Consider the following 19320-nt stretch of genomic DNA (forward strand, 5'->3'; position numbering starts at 1 on the left):
ACCATGTGGCCTTTTGTCACTGGCTTCTTTCACTTAGCATAATGTTTCAAGGTTCACCCGTGCAGCATGTGTCAGGACTTCCTTCCCTTTTGTGACTGGATAATACTATCCCATTGAGGGATACACCACATTTTGTTTATCCACTTATCGGTTGGTGGATATCTGGTTTGTTTCCAGTTTCTGGCTCTTATGAAGAGTGCTGCTGTGAACACTCGTGTACCAGTTTTTGTGTAGACTCGTGTTTTCGGTTCTCTTGGGTGCCTACCTAGGAGTGGAATTGCTGGCTCAGGCGCCGACTCTAGGTTTTACCTTTTAGGACCTGCTAGATTGTTTTCCAAAGAGGCCGCACCCTTCTGCATGGCATCGCGTAATGTTTTGTGTCCTCTGTTAGTGTGGAGCTTTTTGCTGCAAGACACAAAGACTCATTCAGTCCACTTCAGGAAAGGGGGAACTTGTGGTAAAGATATTCATGGGAATCTTACCTGTGGCATCATCCTTATTGAGAGCCAGCAAGTGCCAGACAAAGAGGCCTTGAGGAGGAACAGAATCAGGATCATCTGGTCTCACCCCGCCAGCCATACTGCCCTCCTGCTGCTTCTAGAAGGCCCCAGGTGAACCCCTCTGTTTGTCCCCTCTGCCGGCAGTTCCCTTTCCTCAGAAGTTTTGAGGGCTCCTGTCTTGTCATCATTTGTGTGTCATCTCAAATGTCATCTCCTCTCTGGAGCCTGACCTGACATCCTAAGTAGTCTCTCTGGTCCCCAGGTCTCCGGTTTCTGTTCTAACACCCTGTGTTCTCACTCTCACAGCTGGGAGTATATTCTGACGTTGTTTTGTTTATTGGTGTTTACTTCGGGATCATCCATCCCCCTTCCCGGTCTCGCCACCCTCCGGAACTTGAGCTCTGTGGGAACAGGTCTGTCTTGCTCACACTTCCATCTCCTTTCTTAGAGTAAGTACCTGTGAATATGTTACCTTACGTGGTAAAAGGGATGTTGTAGGTATGATAAAGTTAAGAATTTTGAGATGGAGAGATTATCTGGAATTATCTGAGTGGGCCGATTGTGACCACAAGGATCCTTATGACAGGGAAGCAGGAGGGTCAGTCAGAGACGATGGGACAGTGGAAGGTTGGAGGGATACAAGTGCTGGCTTTGAAGATGGAAGGGGCCACGAGCCAAGGAATGCGGGCGCCTCTAGAAGCTGGAAAGACAAGTAAACGGATGCTTCCCTGGAACCTCCAGAAAGAACCCAGTCTTCAGTTGTAGCCCAAGACCCATTCCAGACCTTGGACAGCCAGAACTGTTAGTAAATATGCATTGTTTAAACCACTAAATTTGTGGCAATTTGTTACAGCAGCAGTAGGAAATAAACACAGCACTCAAGAAGTACTTGGGAAAAAGATGAGAGAAGCTCACAGGCGCCTAAAGTGCTAGAGGGCTCTGGGGGCTTGGACAATGGGGACAGCACACCTCTCACCTCTTAGGAACGTCAGAGCTCTGCCCTCAACCGAGCTCAGTTACTTTCTCTATTTTTGGTTTTTCGGTCTCTCTGGGTCTGTCTCGTTTCCCTTCCTGCCACCTACCAGCTTCCTGTCGGCTCAGCTTCTCTTGCTCTCTACTTTGCTTGGTTCTTGGTCAAACTTTCTCGGTCTTTACATATATGCATATGAAATACACGGGGGTTTTTCTCATCTTTTGGTCCCTTCTTTTGTGTCTTCTTTCCCATCTCTTCCGTGGTTTCTATCCTAACAAGCTATCTGCTGAACTTCCATGGGTCTCATGCCACCTTTGCTCGGTCTGCTGATTCCCAGCGTAAGGAGGATGCTCTCTGTGTGTTGCAAGTTGGGGTTGTCTGAGCCCAAGGCCTCCATCCTGTCCTTGCATTTGCATGTCACCCCAAGACCCTTGCTTTCCGAGACCCACACACCTCCCTCTTCTGGCAGTATCAGTTCACACTTACTGGTTTGGTTTTCGATTTCATTTTTATTTTTTTGGCATCTGGGGATTTCCCTCACTTTCTTGTGAACTTAGTTGTTCATTTAAAAGAGTATTTGTTATCTTTTACCCAGAATTTCCAGATGTTTTTGTAGTGGGGATAGGGTGTTTCAGGTTATCTAAATCTGCTGTGTTACTGGGAGTGAACTGACTTGACTTTTCTTTTTCAGTATCTTTTCTCTACCTCCTAGCTCTGAATATTCAGTTTCTGTTCTTTTTTCCCATCCTAGTCCCTCCTGTCTCATATGTCCTTTCTCCCTTCAAATTCTTTTATTAACTAGCTGATTCACTCTGTGGTTTCTAATTTGAATTCACTCCAAATGGAAATATGACAAGTCAACCTGTTTCCTGTTTGACCAATTTTTTTTTTCTTTTGGTGAGGAAGATGGGCCATGAGCTAACATCTGTTGCCAATCTTCCTCTTTTTTTTTTTCTCCCAAAGCTCCAATACATACTTGTATATCCTAATTGTAAGTCCTTCTAGTTCTTCTGTGTGGGATGCTGCTACAGCCTGGCTTGATGAGCGGTGTGTAGTAGGTCTGCGTCCAGGATCCAAACTGGCAAACCCTGGGCCACTGAAGCAGAGCATTCGAACTTAACACTATGGCACCGGGCTGGCCTCTGACCAAATATTTTTGTGCTCAGACACCTCAGAAATCACTAACCAGTCCCTGCATTGGCTGCTCTTGGTCTGGTTCCCAGATCTGATCCAGTCAGCTGTGGTGTGAGCAGAAGAGGCCAGTCACATAGAAACAAAGACAGTGACTTCTGTCCTTCCTCTAGAAGGGCCTGTGGGTGGGGCAGGCAGCGTGATTGATGTGCATAGTAATTTATCCTTAACAGGCTCTGCAATCCGGTAGATTGATAACAGTCAGAGGGTGGGGTTTTGTTTTTTTTTTAAGCTAGAATCTTAACTTGGTTTATACATTCACCCCTGGCATAGATATCATTTTCATGCCCCAACACATCCATTCCTCCGGTGTTCCTACTCTGTAATTACTAAATAATTACAAGAGGGTTTATCCTTTTAAATAAGCTCACTATCATCACTTTAAAACCCAAATTCGTTGAAAAAAAAGAAACTGTAATTCCAGAGCTGGGGCCAGACTCCATATGCTGCAATGCCATGCAGCTAATAAAACATAACGCAGCTGCTCAACATGCACCCGTACGAAAAGGTCTCCCAGATTCTGTAAGTGAAAAAGTCAGGGGCAAAGCAGAGCAGACGGTATGCCATTATTTGTGTGATAAAAATGTATTTACTCATATATGTATGTTTATTTGTAAATGCATCTCTTAACACCTAAGAAATTGGTAATAGTGGGCCTCTAGGAGAGGAATTGGGTGGCTGAGGGTCTTCAACTTGCATCTCCTTTGTAGGATTTAAAAAGAAAGAAAAAAAGGGAAGAAAGAAGGAAAAGAGGGTGAAGGGAGGGAAAATGTAACAAAAGCCCCCAAGCCAAGGTGGGGAGATTGCGCTGAAGGGGGGCTCGTCTTCAAATTTCTCTCTCTTTAGAGCAGAAGGGTGAGGATCGAACTGCTTCCCACTGGCAGCAGCCTCACTTCTCACCTGAATTTACACTAGGGGGTGGTGCGTATTTGGTTCTCAGTTCTATATAATAAGACTGGCGGAAAAGTTTGAGGGTATGAAAAAGAATATGGAGGCCAAAAAGTTGCCCTTCTGGCTCAGTGTCTTTAAGCATTTGCCTGTGAATCACAGTGACAAATATATTTCACATTGTGATTCAGTATTCACACTTCTATATATACTTGAGATAAAAATTTTAAGAAACAATACATACTATGTGAGACTCACTCTGATATTTGGTAAAATTCCATTACAGCTTTAAACAATAGCAGGTAAACCCCAGGATGTTGATTTCCAAACCCACAAATGGGTTTGGACCCACCAACTGGAAAACATGACATCGTCTCATGAACCCAATTCTAGTAGTGGCCTTTGGGGGACAGTGATTTGGTCATGTTCAAGGATGTCCTTTCACATCTGAATCAAAAAGCTCCAGCCTTGATGGTCCTTCTATTTCGAGACTCTGTGTTACCTTGATCCAAAACACTGCCATTGCTAGAGAACTTCCTTGTCTCTTCCCCAGGGCCCCCTCTGGTCCCATTCCACAGCAAATGCTGGAAGATCCTAAGCTTGACGTCACTGGACTCATTTAGCAAGAGATCGTTCACGAGAGCTCTACTTCCTTCTTTATATTTTGTGATTACCAGTACTTGTTAAAACGTTGCTTTTAAAAGAGAGGTACAAGGAAACTCACTGTAAAAGTAAAAAGAAAACCACAAAAAAACGGAAATATCCTCAATGTCTGCTAATAACACCCACATACTTATAACAGTTGTTAAAAAAAGCAGGACAGCTCTCTATGAACCTTATCACGAGGTCCTTGTGGGCAATTTCCATGATTCATAATTAAGTGGTAAAACAAAGAGCAAAATATTCTGGACGGAATGCTCTTGTTCATGCATGTTATGGCACGTGTCAGTACTTCCCTCTTTTTGTTGCCTATTAATTTTTCATCATATGGATATACTACTATATGTATGGATATACGTATTCCACTATGGAATGGATATACCATTCATCAGTTGATGGTCACTTGGGTTGTTTCCACTTTTTTTTTTTTAAAGATTTTATTTTTTCCTTTTTCTCCCCAAAGCCCCCGGGTACATAGTTGTATACTCTTCGTTGTGGGTCCTTCTAGTTGTGGCATGTGGGATGCCGCCTCAGCGTGGTTTGCTGAGCAGTGCCATGTTTGCGCCCAGGATTTGAACCAACGAAGCACTGGGCCGCCTGCAGCGGAGCGCGCGAACTTAACCACTCGGCCCAGGGGCCGGCCCGGGTTGTTTCCACTTTTAGCTATTGTGAATAATGTTGCTATGAACATTTCTGTACAGGTTTTTGTGTGGACATATGTTTTAAATTCTCTTGGGTATACACCTAGGAGTGGAATTGCTGGGTCATATGGCAACTCTATGTGTAACATTTTAAAGAACTGCCAAACTGATTTCCAAAATGGCTGCACCATTTCACGGTTCTATCAGCAATGTGTGAAAGTTTCAATTTCTCCTCATCCTCACCAAAACTTTTTAAAAAGTTTAGCCCTCCTACAATGGGTACTTTTTTTTTTTTTAAAGATTGGCTCTTGGGCTAACATCTGTTGCCAATCTTCTTTTTTTTTTTTCCGCTTCTTCTTTTTTTTTTTTCCGCTTCTTTTCCCCAAAGCCCCCCAGGACATAATTGTATATGCTAGTTGTTGGTCCTTCTGGCTGTGCCATGTGGGACGCTGCCTCAGGAGTGGTGCCATGTCCGCGCCCAGGATCTGAACTGGTGAAACGTGGGCCACCGAAGCGGAGCGCCTGAACTTAACCACTCACCCACAGCCTGGCCCCCAATGGGTAATTTTTAAACATTTGGTGGTAAATTATTTTTTCCCAAAGCAAATGCATTTAATAAGTAAGTCTCAGAGAGAAAAAAACCATAAAGTAAACCGAGCTGAAAATTCTTCCAGCTGTGGAAAGGCATTTGCAGGTTGTGGGGAGGGGCAAGTCGGTTGCAGCTGGCCCAGGTGCCAATTTCAACTGGCTCGTGTGCCAGCCACCTCTCGCACAAAATCACAGCTCGCCAGTCCCTTATCTAGGTTTAAAGCAAGAGGTATGAACAGCTTGACTCTAGATTGAAAGGCTCTAGCTGCTCTTTTCTACCAAAAATTTGCCTTAAATGTGGCTCCCTGCAGAGGTGTTTTCCCCCCGTTCAGCAAAACAGTATTCATTGGCTTTAAATCTCTTCTGTCTGTCTGTCTGACTTTCCCTCAGCTGTGTATCCTACCCCTGGAGTAGAGTGGCTCAGAGTACAGCCTGGGGGTGGAGCGTGCACCAGTGCCAGCTCATTTTCAGATTAGATATTTCAAAATAGAGTTTTAGGCATATGCAGGGTTTAGGTATCCACCCAAGCAATCTATTTCCCCTTGCAGGGGAATTTCAGACTCTAACAACTATAATGAGGCAAAATAGGGGGAAAGGAGGAAATTGTTACTAACCCTCGGATATTAATCCCCGCAAACCCCAAGTTTGGAACTGCCATACATAATCATCATTAACATTTATTGAGGGTGTACTTCGTGCTTGACACCGTTCTTAGGACTTTCACTCTATCGTTTATTTAATCCTCGCAACAGCCCTAGGAAATAGGTATTATTATTCTTGTAGTTCCCATTTTAGGAAATGGAGGCACAGAAAGTTCAAGTACCCAGCCATTATCACACAGGTTTATAAGTAGCAGAACCAGCTGGGCAAGTCACGTATTGACAGCCAAAGCCTATGCTCTTAACCATTAGGCTATACTGTCACACAAGGAAAGGGGGAAGAAGGCAGGGGACTATGAGAGGGGTAGGGACAGAAACAGACTCTGGGCTGGACCAGACAACTGAGAAGCATTCGCTCATCTGCTCATTTAAAGCCCAAGGCTGAGAGAGCAGATGCTTGGGTTCCCATATTCCCTTGCAGTTAATGGTGTCCATGAGGCCCATATCTCTACCATAATGAGATGTAGGGGGACATTTGCTTTGGGGGTGAGAGGCAGTGAGGGGGAAGGGGGAAATTTTGGGAAAAAGTTTTATATCTGAAAAAAAAAGAGAGAGAGATATGATGCCTTTCTTGACACCTGTTCACTCTTCTGCTTCCTGCATTTGGACTTGATGGTGAGTTGAGGTGATGCTTCAGCTGTGGCAGCCATCTTGTGTCCATGAGGCTGTAAGCTAAGGACAGAATACCAATATGCTGAGGGTGGTGGAGAAGCAAGATTGTAACATCCCCATCCTGGATGAACACACTCGGTAACAGTCTACCCCTAGGCATGTCATGTGCAACAATTAAATGTCTTCATTGTTTATGCATCTGTGGAGAGGCAGTGCAGCATAATAGTTAAGAATACGTGGGGCTGGGCAGGTGGCACAGTGGTTAAGTTTGTGCACTCTGCTTCGGGTTTGTGGGTTCGGATCCTGGGCAGGGACTTAGCATCACTCGTCCAGCCACACCGTGGCAGCGTCCCACGTAAAACCAAGGAAGATTGCCGCAAATGTTAGCTTGGGACCAATCTTCCTCACACACACACACACGCAGAATAATAATAATAAAAAAGCAACAAAAAAAACGATGAGCCTGTGAGCCTGGATTTACATCCTGACTCTAGTACTTAGTAGTTCACGACCTGGGGCAAGTTACTTCCTTCTTCAATGCCTGCGTTTGCACATTTGTGAAACAACATAATGAAAGATCCACTGCTTAGGATTATTGTGAGGGTTAAATGAACTCAGATACGTAAAGGACTTCAAGTAGCGCCTGGTAAGTATAAGGTCTCTATGAATCCTGGCTAGTACTATCTTTTTTCTGCCCTAAGTTTTTTTTTTTTGTTTGTTTTTTGAGGAAGATTAGCCCTGAGCTAACTGCTGCCAATCCTCCTCTTTTTGCTGAGGAAGACTGGCCCTGAGCTAACATCCATGCCCATCTTCCTCTACTTTATATGTGGGACGCCTGCCACAGCATGGCTTTTGCCAAGTGGTGCCATGTCTGCACCTGGGATCCGAACCGGCGAACCCTGGGATGCCGAGAAGCGGAACGTGTGAACTTCACCGCTGCAACACTGGGCCGGCCCCAAGTTGTTTTTTTTTTAAAGATTGGCACCTGAGCTAACATCTGTTGACATCCTTTTTTTTTCTCCTTCTTCTCCCTAAAGCCCCCAGGTACATAGCTGTATATTCTAGTTGTAGGTCCTTCTAGATGTGCTATGTGGGACACTGCCTCAGCATGGCTTGACAAGTAGTGCTAGGTCCGTGCCCAGGATCCGAACCAGTGAAACCCTGGGCCACCGAAGCAGAGACCGTGAACTTAACTTCTTGGTCACAGGGACAGCCCCCTGCTGTAAGCTTTTTCCCCTAAACTTTTTATTTTGGAAAATTTCAATTCTACCGAAAACTTGCAAGAATAATACAATCAACACCTGTGAACCTTGAATCTAGATTTACTAACTGATAAAATTCTCCCACGTTTGCTCACATGCACTCTCTCTCTCCGTGTGTGTCTGTATTTTTTCCCCCCTTGAATCGCTGGAGAGTAAGTCGTAGGCGGGCTAGTGAGCAGTGTTACTGGTCTGGTTGTCTGCTACTTGCGTATCTATCATGTGACCTGAGCTAGAACAATTGAACAAATTTCTCTTTTGAATTTGAATCTCCAAGTAGGGTGATGAGAAGATAGGATAAAGCGATTGCTCTTCTCTAGACCGACTACTGATCCCAGAGAAGATGTTCAAGTATCTTCTTCTCCCCTGCTTTCTCACCTTTCTGGGCCTTGTCCTCTAGCCTGGCCTGTGAGTCTGTGAGTTCCTGCATAACATTTTCCTCCACTCTAGAGTCTATTGTTGTTACTTTCAACCCAAGAACCCTGACCACCAAAGCCGCCCTTGAGGAAGGGAAGAGCCACCCTGGAGGCTCACAGGCAGAGGCTTGGTGCTGTCAGAAACGCTGCAAGCAGAATCTCTTTATTTTTGGAGGACTTCAGCTAGGTGACCTTCTAATTCCATCCTCACAAAGTTTATACTTCCGTGTCCCCTAGGCCAAGCCAATTTTATTGGGATAATTTCAGAATTTCAGATTACTCTTCCTGCCTGTTGAAAGTTCTCAGCCACAAGTCAACAAAAGTCCACACCTGTGGAGTGTTTCAGTGATCAACTGCTGCCTAACAAACCGCGGCAAAATTTAGTGGCTTAAAGAACTATATTTTAGCATCTCTGATGGTGTTGTAGGTTGAATGGGCTCAGTGGGTGGTTCTTCTGTTCTGGATGTTGTTGGTGGGGGGTATAGTCACCTGGGGCCTCCAGAAACTGCAATGAGCAAGAAGGCTGACTCTCCCCTGGGATCTTAGCTGGGACTATCAACTGGAGTGACTCAGTTTTCCTTCATGTGACCTCTCTATGTGGCTTGGGCTTCCCATGGTACGGCGGCTGGTTTCTAAGAGGAAGGAAGTGGAAGCTGCCAGTCATCTTATGGCATGGACTTGAACGTCCCACCATGTAACTTCCACCATTTCTATTGGTCAGTCACAGAGCAACTCCAATTCAAGGAAGAGGAAATAAAGTTTACCTCTCCTGCAAGAGCAACTTGTGCAAACAGGGAGGAAGGAATGATGGCAGGCATCCTTCATAGACTATTTACTAGAGCGTGACACTCATGTGGCTTAGATTTTAAGTCTAGAATAGCGTTTTCCAGACAACGCTCAGTACAGACACAAGTACAGGTTCCATCAAAACTCTGCCAAAGTCAGCACAGAAGTTGCTCCCTCCTGGTAGCTTTCTCTAACGCCCCTTGAGTTAGAGGTCTGTCCTTGGGTTATTTATTTTATTCCGTTCACATGCAATATTTTGTGTGTGCGTGTGAGAGGAAGATTAGCCCTGAGCTAACATCTGCTGCCAATCGCCCTCTTTTTGCTGAGGAAGACTGGCCCTGAGCTAACATCTATGCCCATCTTCCTCTACTTTATATGTGGGATGCCTACCACAGCATGGCGTGCCAAGCCATGCCATGTGCACACCGGGGATCTGAATCGGTGAACTCTGGCTGCTGAAGTGGAACGTGCAAACTAAACTGCTGCGCCACTGGGCTGGCCCCAAATATTTTTTTTATTATTGTTAATATCAGTTATACTTTCTGTGAACATATATATATTAATTAATATTAATAGGATTAAGAGATTGGTTTCCTTTCTTCCTTCTGTCTTTTCTTTTTTTTCTGCTCCTTCTTTCCTTCTTTTCCTCCACAGATGTTTATTAAGTGCCTACTATAGGATAGACATTAATCTAGGTGCCGGAGAAGCTTCAGTGAATAAGTAGACAAATTCCCTGCCCTCTTTGCACTTATAGTCTAGAGAGGGAGACAGACAATTGAAAAAAATTCAGATAGTGGTAATTATTATGAAGAAAATAAAGCAGGATGATGTGACTCTGTGTGTGTGTGTGTGTGTGTGTGTGTGTGTATGTGTGTGTGTGTATGTGTGTGTAGCCCTTTGGAAGATCTACCTGAGGAGGAGACATTTCAGCAGTAATCTGAATGACAATAGGGAGCAAGCCAGGAGGACAGAAAATTCCAGACCGAAAAGGGAACTGGAAAAGCCCTGAGGCAGGAGCAAGCTTGGTATGTTCCAGAAACATCAGGACTGTTACTGTCCGGCATGGAGTACGAAAAGAGAAGAAATATATTACTTGAGATCAGAGAGAGAAGCAGAGACCAAATCAATTAGAGTCTGGGTTTTATCCCAAGTGCAATGGGATGCCATTGGAATACGTTCAGATTGGCAGTGACATAATTTAGTATATGATTTTTCAAAGATCCCTGTGGCTACTGTGTGGGGCGTGGCTCATGAGATGACTAATGTGAGAAGGCAGGAGAGCAGCTGGGAGCTGGCGGCAGTTGTTCAGGTGAAAGGCCACGCAGGGTCTTAGTGTTTCATCTCTGGGTTCTCAACGTCTAATATCTATTTATCGTCTGTTGTTGGATGAGGGAGTGAATTCATCTGCGCAGCAAATGCTGACTGAGCGCATACTATTGCTAAGTTCTGCAGTGGGTCCTGAGAACATGTCAGAGAACAAGAGAGACACAAGCCCTATCTTCAGGGAGCTTTCATTCTAGTGAGGAAAAGAGATAATAAATACTATAAGTAAACAAAAACAGATGGTGTTCCTGATGATACAAAATGCTACAAAGGGAAACGAGACAGGGAAGAGGGATAGGGAAAGCTGGAATTGAAGTGGGTGGGAACTTAAAATAGAGAAATTAGGGCAGGTTTTACTGAAGAAGTGATACTTGGGGACTTAGTGACATGGGGGAGATAAGGGAGTGAAATGATGCGGGGTCGGTGAGCCGAGGAGTTGAAAGAAAGATTTCTTAGACTCTTAAGATCTGGCAGTAGTGCTCTTTTATTTAGAGAATAGAATAGCATGGGGACAGGACCCATGGGCAGTCAGAGCTGCTGCCGCCACTTCTGCTGCCCCTGCTGGCATGGGGACAGCGCCCATGGGCAGGCAGAGCTGCTGCTGCTGCTGCCCGGAGTTGAGGGTTGGGCTAATTTTATAAGGCATGGGTATGTGAGTCATTTCTTTACAAGACAAAGGAAAGAACATGAAGAAAAGTTAAAATGGTATCAGTACAGGTGGGGTCTGGTTGTTGGGTGGTCCCATGACTTTTAGACAAGAATCAAATCGGATTAAGCAAAGGTCAGAAGCCACCACCCTAAATCAGTTATATGAGATTGCCAGACAGCAACCAACTTAAGTTCTTGCCTTCCCCATTAAGAGTTTCTAGGGACAACGTCATCTCTCTTCTTCCTGGTACAGAGAGGGAGGCACCTTTTACAGATAGATTTACCTTACAAATGTAAATGTGTCCCAACAAGGGCAAGTTCCATTCCCCAGAGCCTCCTTCCCTGTCCCAGTTTATCGAAAGCAATCAGCCCCAAACAATCCCGATGCCAAAGAGACATATCCTGGGGTGGCCAATTTCAGGTCCCTACAAGGTCATCCCCACTTCCTTCACAAATGCAAATGTCTCTCAAAAGGGCAAGCAAAATTCCAGTCCTCGGAGCCTGCTTTTCATCTGTAGTTTTAAAAATAACCAGCCTAAAATCCTCATCATAAATGATTTGGATTTTCTGGAAAAAAGTGAACTAGGCAGAGGAAATAGCAAATGTGATTTGCTATTTTGAAGCCAGAGTGTGCTGGGCCTCAAGGGTTGGAGGGACCCCAAGAAGTCCAGTGTACCTGGAGGACAGTAGTGAGTGGACAAAAAGTGGTGATGAGCTTAGAAAGGGAGCGGGAGAAGAGACACAGATTGCGTGGGACTTTGCAGGTAACTGCAAAGATTTTGGAGGACAGACCTAAAGTGACTTGGTGTTTACCAGATTCCTCTGGTTGCTGTGTGGAGAAAACACTCCAGGGGGAAAGGGTGGAACGGAAGCAGGGAGAACAGTGAGGAAGCTACTGTACTGGTCCAGGTAGGAAATGATGGTGATGGAGCTAGAAGTGGTTATTTATTTTATTCTAGTGACATAAAAATGGCAAGTAATAGAATATATTGGAGTATATGAGGAAGCCATTTGGTGTAAACCTAATTCGTCCTGACCTTGTCTTTCCAAAAGGGCCTGACAGAGGCCGTTGAGCGTACATTGTATACCTGCTTTAGATATTCCCTTTGGCAAGAGCAAAGGCCCTTGAGATAAGGGTGCAACTTCCCTCCCCCTCCCAACATTGGCATTTCTTTAAGGATTAAGCATCTTTCCTTAGGCTAGAAACTGATTGCTGAGCTCACCTGTGACCACCCAGCTCAAGACAATAGACTTGCCTCCTGCTACGCCCACCAAGATAGCAAACCCACTACCTACTGTGTCCATCAAGCGCTGTGCCGACAGGGCAATCTTGTGACTATTGTGGGAGGGACATTTCCATCATATGTGAAACACCCTGTTTGGGGGTATTTAACCACTCTGTGCACCCCACTTCTTCGGTGCCCTTTCTTCCTTCGGGAAGAAAGGCCCCGGGCCATGGTCCTCAGATTTCAACTCAGAATAAACTCTCCAAAATTTTCATTTATAGATTGGTTATGGATTATTTTTGTCGACACTAGTCAAATACAAGGCATGTAATACTAATTCAACATTATTATCTAATATATAGTCCATATTAAAATTTCCCTCCAAAATTCTGTTTGCATTAAAAAATAAAATCCTGGATCCAATCAAGGTTCACCTATTGCATTTGGTTTTCACCCCTTTCATACTTTGATCTTTTTAAGAGTCCAGGCTAGCTGTTTTGTAGCATGTCCTACATTCTGATTGTTTTTACAGTTATATTCAGGTCAGCTATTTTTTTTTTATTTTTTGGCAAGAATGCTACAGGGGCCGGCCTGTGGCCAAGTGGTTAAGTTTGTCCCCTCAGCTTCAGTGGCTCAGGGTTTCACCAGTTCAGATCCTGAGCGGGGACATGGCACCGCTCATCAGACCATGCTGAGGCAGTGTCCCATGTGGCACAGCCAGAGACACTCACAACTAGAATATACAACTACATACTTGGGGGCTTTGGGGAGAAGAAGAAGAAAAAAAGAAGATTGGCAACAGATGTTAGCTCAGGAGCCAATCTTTAAACAATATAAAAATGATTAAAAAAAAGAATACTACAGACGTGGCTTTATGTCTTCCCCATTGCATCACATCAGGAGACACATACTGTCAGCTCTGCCCATTATCGGTGATACTAAATTCCATCACTTGGTAAAGGTAGTGTCTGCCAGATCTCTCCACCGTGAGGCAAGCTGTTCCTCATTGTAAGAGGTAAGTACTCCGTGGGATATATTGTCAACATATTATTGCCTAACAACCTTTCACCCAGTGACTTCAGCATCTGTGGAACAGCCCCATCGCTTCTGACCTCGTGCCTCAGTTTGCTCATCCGAACAATGAAGATCATAATGGTCCCTAAGGGATGCTTGTTTTCAGGAGCAGTGCTTGGCATACAATAAACGCTCCATAAATGTCAGATATTACTGGACGAAGACAAGTACGAAAAAAACAGGGCCAGGGCAAGGACTGCATTCCAGTCCTCGGGACCCTGCTGCAGCTCCCAGGCAATAAGTTAGCGAAAGCGGCCGCAGGGTCCACGCGGCCACGCCCTCGCGCCGCGGAGGCCGGACCGGCCGGGGGCACCCAGTACCCCGGCCGCGCAAGGCCCCCTGGGACCGGTAGTGCTGGGCGTGGCCGCAGGACTACAAATCCCGGCGGCCCCCGCGCCGCGACTCCAGCGGCTGCCGCCTCAGCCCTCCACAGCGACGGCAGTGGCCGCGGCGGCTGGGTCGGCGGCGGCGGCAGCAGCGGCTGCGGGCTGAGCGGCGAGTTTCCGATTTAAAGCGGAGCTGCGAGGAAAATGGCGGCGGGCGGTGAGTGGAGATAAAGGCGGCGCGGTGGCGGCGGGGGCGGGCGAGTCCCGGCTGCCTGAGCCGGCGGCGCGGAGGGGCGCGCCGAGCGAGGGGAGCGCGGGCGGACTCGGGGGCCGGGGCCGCGCCGCCAGCCCGCACCCGGGGCGGCCGCGCCGAGGGGGACCCGAGGAGCTTGGGGGGCCCGCTCTTGCCCGCGGTCCCTAAAGTTCTCAGTGCCCAGCCCTCGGGCTGCTTCGGGGGGCTCGCGGCGTCCTCCCGCCGCCCAGGCGCCGTCGCACTTAGAGGGGCGCACGGGGGCGCGGAGCCGGGACCCCCGCCGGCCGCGCGCGGAGCCGGGGCGGGTTTGGCGGCGGTTCCTGCCGCCCTCGGGCATCGCTGGCGTTTTAGCGCGTTATCTGCGGGATTTCCATTTTGGGCGCGGGGAGGTCTCTGCCGTGTTCGCGGTGGGAGGGCATCTCGCCGCCCCTGGTTTGCGGGCTGGGGGATGGCAAGCGGGAAGTTAGCGCGTTGCGTTGGGGTTCGGCCGCCTGGACGGTGACCGATGCCCCCCTCACCCCACCCCCGCCCCATCTCTCCGTCCGAGAGTCGACTCCGCGTGTAACGACTTAAAGCCCCTGTTTGTCTCGCGCACGCCTGAGAGAAACCACCCGCGAGTCGTGGGGAGGCGGAGCGGCTCCGAGGCTGTCGGAGGGCGCTCGGGGTGGAAAGGGACCCGAGGAGCAGGGGGAGAGGGCGAGAGCATCGTCGCTGAGTCTCCCCAGCAGCAGGAGTTCGGGATTCCCGAATGGAGTGACACGAAAGGGGTGAAATTCTCGGCAAGTCGAAACTTTGTCCCTCCCCCCCCCCCCCCACCTCCGCCTCGCGAATGTGAAGACTTCCTTTTTGCAGTTTTCGAGCAGCGCTTCAAAGCCAACCTGTTTTTGTTATTAAGCCTGTACCGTCAAGAAACAGGAAGGCGAGTACCAGCTGTCTTGCTGCAGTGGTTTGAAATGGAGCTGGATGAGGTGGGTGAGAGGGGTGCTAGGACTCGGGGAGGTTGCTGCATCTGCTTGGTCTACGTGCCTGGTCTCCAATCCACCTAGCTGGTCCCTGGCTGCAAGAAAGCTTCAGAATTTGTGGCAGCAGGTTGTTTAGAGGATGATGGAAAAAAAAAAAGTCTTTTGAATGTCGCATAAACTAAAATGTTAAATGGAAGTCTGTAAGTTCGTGAAATGTTTGTTCTTGAAGAAAATTTAAATGATTGCTTGTTTAGGGTAGATTATACCTGTGATACTCAACTGGGAAGGTACAAGAATATTGAAAAATGAGTCTCTCTCCTACTCTGAATCCTCCAGTTTCTTCTCCTACAAGGCAACTGGTTTCTAGAATAACCTTGGTCTTTGGAATAACTATTTTAAGATTTTTCACTTGAAGCGTATCCCTGTTGGATACCAAAAGTAGGGAAATAAAATGAACAGAGAAAAGGGAAAATGTGGTGGGAATACTGTGTGTGTGTGGTTTTTTTTTTTTTCTGTCTTAAATGTTGATAGCAACTAGAAAAGGTCTTCTGAGCTTATTGCTTATGTTGCCTTATCTGCTAACACCCTTAATGAAATGACAATCTGAAGCTTTAGGATGAAGAACATGCCCGGGTTCATTGTTTGTATGTAAGGTGAAGCCTCTGTTTGTAACATGTAAAATGATATTGAACACTATAGCTCCTGTCGCTGGAGGTTGCTTCAGGTTCTGCATTTAAATGAGCAGTATTCCAGAGTGCCTGTGATCCTAAATTATAGGGATATTTTATGTATGGATAGAAATGACTTAATTGTCCACTCAGCATTAAAAAAAAAAGCTGTACGTCGGAAGCTGGCATATAGAACTACATTTTGGATGTGAGGATTGTGGACTAAGTGGGAATGTTTCTAGAGCAGTTATAGGAAGTGTTTCTACCAGAAAGTACTCCTTAACCACAGAGGCTTTCAAAGTACAAAACAACCCCAACATGATTAACAGGATTTCTGTTTTTATAAGTTTTACAATAGTGGTTTTAAATTTACCAACACTAACAATTCATTAAAAAAATTCAATGATATTAGAGTCTAGGGTATTAGTGAATTATATTAAGTGATTTCACTCTGTTTTGAAAGTGAATATACTGTGCGTTTTCCCCCGTATAAGAATGATTTCTGTAAATCGCCCCCTGTACCCTAAGCCAATAAGTTAGAATTCATTCAGTAAGGAGGGAGTATACTGTTGGATCCAGGACCCCCTTTCTAGGAGACATGTAAATAAAAAATAGTTCTCTACTTACTAAGGCCTTCATGACTGGTCTTTTGAAATAAACTTCCTTACTGTGTCAGGGACATATTAAAGATAAGCTTTTTGTTTTTTTTAAAATTCAGTCTTGTGCATTAGCAGTATGATTCTAGAACAGTTCCTTTTAACTTGAAGACTACTGTGTTTTTGAGAAGTCTTTTAAAAGAATAATTTAAAAATATTTTAGTTTGGACAATAGGGTAAGATAAACCAAACTACAATTGTCCTATCCCTAATTGTTAAAATAAATGGCTTTAGGGTTTCTTTTTGCATTTTTTTTGGACTGTGTAATTTCAAGCGTTGACCATAGGATGTAGAAAACTTGGAAACTTTTACCTTGTTTCAAGTTTAGAATGAGTATAGCCTCCAGTGGCTGTTTGTCTACACAGCAAAGCCACTACAATTTAACACAGTTGTTACTCTTTTAATGCTGCCTATCAAGAGTTGTTAAGATGGAAGACGCAGTATAGTTTCTCCTAGGTTAAACCAGGTTACCTGTCCCAGTTGGGTTTGAATTTACCATACTCTGTAGTGTAGAATATTCCTTTTTTGCGTTACTGAGTGGTTAAAGCTCTGAGAGCAGAAAATTAGGTATTGGAAATGTATGTTAACTTTTCTCTTTCCTCGTAGTTCAACAGATTAAAGAAATAGGTGACTGTATCTTAGCCTAGATCCTCAGGGAGAGCACTGAGATTGAGTGCTGCAGTAAAATGTAGGCGTTTTCTTCCATTTTATGAGTGCTTTTGGGGTGGGGGAGGGGATTCCAAAACGAAGGTTTCCCAGTTGAGGTGGAGGAGGGCTCTGTTGTGAGGGGGCTTATGCCCTCACTTTGTTAATGTTTGCCAGGGAAGTTCACTTGGCCCATTGGTTTTCTGACAGGGTTTCTGGGAGATTATTTTGGGGTAAGGATGCAGTTTATCTAAAGCCTAACCTTATTTTTAGCCCCCTAACAAATGATGGAATTGACGTGAATTTAATCGCCTTTGCCTTTCCTACCTTCTGGTGGTGAGTTGTTAAATGAACAGGAAAATGGCCGGAAGATACACAGTGGGAGTTGAAATGAAGACCTGCAGTGTCTAGAAGGCCAATTTATCCATTCTTCTTAGACCTGCATGCTGCCAGTTGCCCACTTTGTCTGCGTTAACTCAGTTTGGTCAGTTCTGCCGGCCTCCGTCGGTTTACATGGGGGCAGTAGTAAAGGTTTATTTAACTAACTGTGTAGTAAACTTCGTGGCCTAGAGGCAGAGGGAGGAAGTGTGACCTAACTGGCAGACAAGGCTTTACCTATTTCAAAGAGTGTTCTAAGAGCAAGCGGACTAGGCTTCCGTTTGTCCTTTTTCCTATTTGTCATTAGGAACTTCGGTGTCTTCTTTTTTATTTTCTGTTAATACTTTTTTATTGATATGTTTTGGGAAAGTGTGACATTTTCTTTTTGGTTTGATGTTCACCTATGAAGCTATTCTTCTGAAATGTTTAATTTCCTTGGTTAGAGGCTGTGAGTGAGGGTTATGAAGCTTCTTTTTTGGAAACTAGGCTCACTACGTTACTAAATTGAACTCTTCCTCATCCACACAATGATGAGAAGGGAATATTGGCCTGGGTGTCACAGAGTTATGGATAATCTGCTGCTCTCTGGGGCTTTGCTTTTGGTAGCTACGGCAGCTGAGTAAGAGTGGTAGATGGCTAGATGGGAAAGGACTGCAGAAGTCAGCATAATCCTCAATTAGGAGAAACCTCATGGTTAATTGAATGTTGAGTGGACAGGTTAAATCCCGTTATAACTAACTCCAGGGAACTAGCTACATTATTTTGTTGCACTGGGATGGAGCTTTATTGAATATTGTTTGAAATAAATTAGTCTTTTTGGTTTTGTTAGAAGTGTGCGGAGAAGTTTTATTTATTGTAACAATTTGACAAGTTGTTACTCATGAACCAAGTGTTTCACCTTCATTTTTAAAGCTTTTGCCTGTAAAAAGAAAAGAACCGGTGGTGAGCTGGACAGATAATTTATTCCCCTTCCCTTCACCCACCATGTCTCCGTCTAGAGTAGTTCCATTGGTTTATCTCAACCACCAGATAAGTTTATTAGTAAGTACCACTGCCATCATCAAAGTGTGGTCAGAGGAAATGGGAAATCCCCCAGTTTTCCAGGTGACTGCTGCTGGTAATTTTTTCTGCCCCCGACAAATTTTTAAAATAACTGAATATACTTCATTTTAGTGTGAATTTTTCTTTGTCAGTAATAATTAAGATAACCCTTTACTGTTCAGCCTCATGTAGTTTGAGACTTTTAGGTCTCTATATGGTATTGTTAGAAAAGTGATGGTACTATTGTAGTCTTTAAGATAATTTCATATAAATGTGGAATTTTTCAGAAACAGGATTAATATACATATGAGAAAAATACTATTCTTATTCTTGGCTGGAAATATACTTTTTTCTTTCTGTTCCGTACTTTTAGATTGACGTTTACTAAACTTCCGGCATTTACATCCCACCTTCTTATCTAAGGCTAGCATTTTTAGTTAGAGTAAGCATTTTTGCTTAGAGAGTTTTGATTGGCTACAGCAAGAGGTTTTTGAAGTCATTCTTTTAAATAGATGTGCCATGAAGGAGGGAAAATCTGAAAGAAGGAATTTCACAGCAGCCCAAGCAGTGTTTTGAAAGTTCTCAAGTCTTAAGAATAATGACTGACTAGTAGGCAGGACGCCTGCAGTTGTATTGTGGTATTGTTCCTCCGTCTTACACGTTTGAGAACTTGAGTACAAAAGAGGAGAAGGCATGGGGAGGGGAAGAAAGGGTTTTAACAACAAAAAAAGTGGGGGGGGAGACTTTTTAGAGTAAACATTCTTTGCTCTTCTGTTTAAGTGAAATCTAAAACCAAATTATTTTACTTTGAGAGGAAATGTTTGTTTATCATAATATAAGTGTCCTAAACTGACATTTTTGTAAATGAGAGTTAATTGTTATTGGTGGAAAGAGCAGCATGATCATATGCTCAGCTTTAAAATTACTTTAATCAAAAGAAATCTATA

The 19320-nt window shown here is 44.9% G+C and overlaps 1 protein-coding gene across 12 annotated transcripts in view; it reads left to right on the forward strand.

Moving 5' to 3' along the window:
- The first annotated feature begins 13599 nt into the window (after positions 1–13599).
- Positions 13600–19320, forward strand: part of NCOA3 (nuclear receptor coactivator 3) — a 121842-nt gene continuing 116121 nt past the window's right edge. For 2 of the 12 annotated variants that reach the window (XM_023626690.2, XM_023626691.2), the window contains exon 1: positions 13828–13987. The gene's annotated coding sequence lies outside the window, so the exon portion shown is untranslated. Of the gene's footprint in view, positions 13988–14584; positions 14992–19320 lie in introns of those variants that run through there. The other 10 variants (XM_023626686.2, XM_070246879.1, XM_023626689.2 and 7 more) reach the window with 9 other exon arrangements.

Source organism: Equus caballus, chromosome 22, assembly GCF_041296265.1.
Source record: "Equus caballus isolate H_3958 breed thoroughbred chromosome 22, TB-T2T, whole genome shotgun sequence".
Taxonomy (NCBI): Eukaryota; Metazoa; Chordata; class Mammalia; order Perissodactyla; family Equidae; genus Equus; species Equus caballus.